The sequence below is a fragment of the Daphnia pulicaria genome, chromosome 4 (genome assembly GCF_021234035.1).
Source record: "Daphnia pulicaria isolate SC F1-1A chromosome 4, SC_F0-13Bv2, whole genome shotgun sequence".
NCBI classification, from domain to species: Eukaryota; Metazoa; Arthropoda; class Branchiopoda; order Diplostraca; family Daphniidae; genus Daphnia; species Daphnia pulicaria.
Genome location: NC_060916.1, coordinates 6,564,157 through 6,568,263, shown reverse-complemented (window position 1 = coordinate 6,568,263; position 4,107 = coordinate 6,564,157). Strand labels below are relative to the sequence as shown.

General features: G+C 34.0%; 1 long non-coding RNA gene across 2 annotated transcripts; it reads right to left on the bottom strand.

Annotated features, from left to right (window-relative positions):
* Positions 1–663: 663 nt before the first annotated feature.
* On the bottom strand, positions 664–3,838 carry LOC124338583. Of its 2 annotated transcripts, XR_006917891.1 has the most exons (4): positions 3,334–3,838; positions 3,150–3,271; positions 2,565–3,070; positions 664–2,501 (listed from the first exon to the last, which is right to left on the bottom strand). It is a non-coding gene; the product is annotated as an uncharacterized LOC124338583 (long non-coding RNA). The 2 variants fall into 2 exon arrangements; XR_006917890.1 differs by having other exon boundaries at positions 2,565–3,271.
* Positions 3,839–4,107: the final 269 nt, after the last annotated feature.

The window sequence follows — 4,107 nt, the reverse complement described above, 5'->3', positions numbered from 1 at the left end:
AATTTGTTGATGTTAATCTACATTTTTAACATTTTAGAACATGCCACCAATTCGCGTAATTTGCGAAATTCTTGTTTCTTTATCCACAACACCCGACCTGATTGAAGCTGCAATTCACGAAGTAATTACACCCATTACCCGTGTGCTGATCGACAATCCTCACTGGACATCATATGGAATGTTTCTCTTTGGCTTATTTGGATAAGTAAAGAATTTGGGCCAATGATTGTTCCATTTTGTATCAGTAAGGCAGTGGAATGGTATAAAAAAAGAAACCCCAACCTCAGCTTGAAACTCAAGAGGAAATGAGTGTAATGAGTGTTGGCGAAGCTTGTTGCAAGGTAAGTTTTTTTAAAATAGTGAGTCAACACGATATGTTTGTAGCATTTTACTGTATGTTATATAGAAAACTGATGACCGCTTTGAAAAAGCGCTTAAATGCTTCAGATCCTGAGCACAAAGAATAATATTTAAATCAGTATTCAAGAGTTTTTAAAGTTCTCAAGTTACAGTGGTTTACGAACAATAAATAAATTTTTACTCTTTTACATGAAATCAATTGTACCCAGACTTCACTTAAAATTCAAAAAAAATTGAAGCAAAGGAGGGATTTATCTTCTCTTATCTTAAGCCATATATTGATTTTAAGGGAAATTAATCAACAGAATTTTAATGACTGCATGAAAGAAGGCACCATTTCAAATTACGCCTTTTACGCTAACTGCATGATTTGTTAACGAAAAGAGCAAAACATCGAAATTTTTTTAGCCATAGTTATACAATATCGTAGCATGGTCATGATTATGTGATTTTCATGGTTAGATAAGCCATGAAACATTTAGTTTAATGAAGAATTATTTCAAAATTAGGCCACACAGTACACTATTACATCAAAACATAGTAGCTAGTTTAGTAAAGTTCTAAAATGAACGATCTAACAGAATCAAAGTTACTGAATTTAACCAAAAAACAACTTGTTAGAGGATTTATGGCTTATAAAAGGACAGTTAACGTTGAAGTTAATGTAAGTTTTAATTTTAATCTTTACCTTTAACTTTTTAATTACATTAATCAAATTGCCTTTTCTTTACAGAACTTGAAATCAGATCTGGCTCGATCTAAAGCTGAATTATTAGCAGAAAGGGTAAAATCTTTTTGTTGCTTAGAGGATTTTGAGGATACCATATTTTTGTTTTCTGTGTAGGCAAATCTAAAATTTTAATCGAAAAAATGCTGAACCCAAAAGTCAAGCAAGTCAATTATGATCAATTTAAGGATCAAGCGCAAGTATACCAGTAATATAAATATTTTTTATTTTTCTAACCTATCTTTTAATAACATCAAAATAAATATTTACAGGAAAGTTCAATGACTTGCCGTTCGGTGAAAAATCTCGATTTAAAAGCATTGGTTGCAGATGAAAGTTCTTTTTCAGATGACGGGATGGGAGATGAGAAATCCATGGATGAAGCAAGCGAGCCTGAAAGCCAAATTGAAAGGTAATTCAATTGAAAAAAATATCATAACAAGTAACAATGCATAAATATTTTATTTACTTAACAGTCTTCTGAAGATGCAAATAGTATCGTAAAAAAGTCAAGTGAAAAAGTCAATAAAAAGTCCATGGATAAAGAAAGCGAGTCAGAAAGCCAAATTGAAGAGGTTATTCAATTAAAATAAATATGTAATATCAAGTAACAAAGCATAAATATTTTATTTACATAACAGCCTTCTGAAGATTCAAATAGTATTGTCAAACAGTCAAGTGATACAACTACTCCCATTAATAATCGGTCAAAGGTATTCAGCTGTATACATGTAAAAATAAAAAATTTCCAACTATAAAACTAAAAATAATAATATTGATTTAGAGGATTCTGATATTGATATGGATGTCAGTAGGGTAGAAGAAAATGATAGTGCTAACACGGTATTAATATTTAAGTAATATAAAATTGTATTTAATTATATTTGTAGAATTTTTAACAGATTAATGAATCAAACAATGGCACGCAAGATTCTGACAACACAACCGCTGAGATAATAATTCCAGACACTGTTATGAATCGTGATGATGAACAGAAAATATAAGCATTTCATAAAAAATAATATTTATATACATTTGAGTTTGTGAATCCCCCCCCCCCCCCTACAATGACGAAACATTTCCATGGAATTCAATTCTTTGTGATTCTTTACATTTATCTGTTGGCAACTATCTGCTGACGACGCTGTCGCCTCATTGACTGAGAACCAGAATTACAGGCGGAATAAACAGCAATGCCAATGCCAAATATGAATATCAAAACAAAACTTTTAATAATCAATATATTCTTATTCTGCAACGCTGCTTGAATTAGGTGTTCCTAATTCTGAAGCGTGTTTTAACATAGCCGAATTGATGGAATAGTTCAAGCCTAGAGCTTCCCCATCTCCCCAGTGCTTTCGTCTTGACGCAGTCTCCACCTCTTTTTAAGCGAGGTTCTTGAGATCAGCGCACTCTAGTGAATGCAAAAAAAAATTTAAAAAAAACCTGCCGGTTATTTTGAATTGCTCTGACGCACCAAAACATTAACATGGTTGCATCTCTTGTTGAGACGAACATCACATTCTTTTTTTTCAGGGTTGTTTTAGTAGAAACGTCTTGCATGTTTTGTTGATCAAAAGGGGTAATTCTTTCACTACATTGAAGTCGTGATTGGAATGGAAAAAATATGTCACTTTTCTTTAGCAAAAAATTTTTGAGCAAAAAAAATTCGTCGATCTATGCTAATTGTTTGAAGTGACTTACGCCAAAACTATGAAAGCCTTTTGATGGAAAATCAAATTAATGAGAATGGATAATATGCTAACGTATGTTTCTTACATTTTCCGTCGACTGATTGCCCAAGTTCACACTTCACAGCAAAAAAAAAAGGTTTATTTTTTTTTTTACTTTTCTTGCATGGCATCAAATGTTGCGATTAGACGTGGTTGTACCACGTGCGTGTACACGGCCCCTCCCCCACTCGTATAGAGCATGCCAGATAAAACCTTCCAAAATTTTGAAATTTTTTCGGATTCAAAATTCCTAAAAGACATAATATTAACATTTAACAAATTTTTGAAATTCAATGAAAACTAATAAAAATTGTAGCGATGACATGTACTTCTCGGCAACCAGATATGTTATGTACTGCTCGAAGCATTTGGAAATTGCTAATTAATTGCTGTTCTGGAGGATTGTTGCTGATGAAAGTTATTCTTGACGACTTACTGTTTTTTTCATCACCTAAAACAATGAAAATAATTCATGAAAGAGAAAATTGTACACAAATATAATAAAGAGCTTACCATAAACATAGAGAGTTGAATCTGCATCCCCATCCCATTTGATGGTATAGCGTACTAAATAGGATGAGGAAAAAAAAGAGTTTATGGCTACTACCATGGCCATTTGCAGGTGAATTTATCTCTCTCTTAAGCCGATTCCCATTCCGGAAGGGCATTTTCCAAACGGGAACCATGGCTTTTAAATGTCTGATTGGCTACCACCAAGAGAAGAAGTGTCCCAACAGTGTATTAGACGTACATTTCGGAGGCTCTCACTCACCACTTCTTCCATTTGAAGAAGAAGAGACCTTCCTTCACTTCATAAACTTTCGGAAAAACTAAAATGATTAGTCTTTCTGTTCTGTCTGCACTCATTTCTTTTGGGCAATACAACACTTCTTTAACTGTTGGTTTGTAGGCAAGTTTGTAAATTCCTTGATATTGCCAAAATATTTTCGTCTTCTACCATGAGCATACTGCAACTGCATTCAGTGAACCACAGGCACGTTTTGCGCACTACGTGAACGTCGGCTGTCCAGATTGGAAACTTCGAAAAACGCAGTGTTCCACAGTTGTGCTGTCTGCCGTATCGCAACTACTGGTATACTCATATAGGGAAACGCGGAAGACTAACCACTACAAGAGGATGTAGCGGTTAGAGGCCGGATAACTTTAGTGTTCTTGTGTTTCGGTGACAGTAAGAAGCAGAAGTCAGAAGTGTTTTAGACATTGTTGCAATATATAGCGGAAAGCCAGAGGTAGGAGTTCTGGTTTTCTTTGACATGTTTTGGCAGT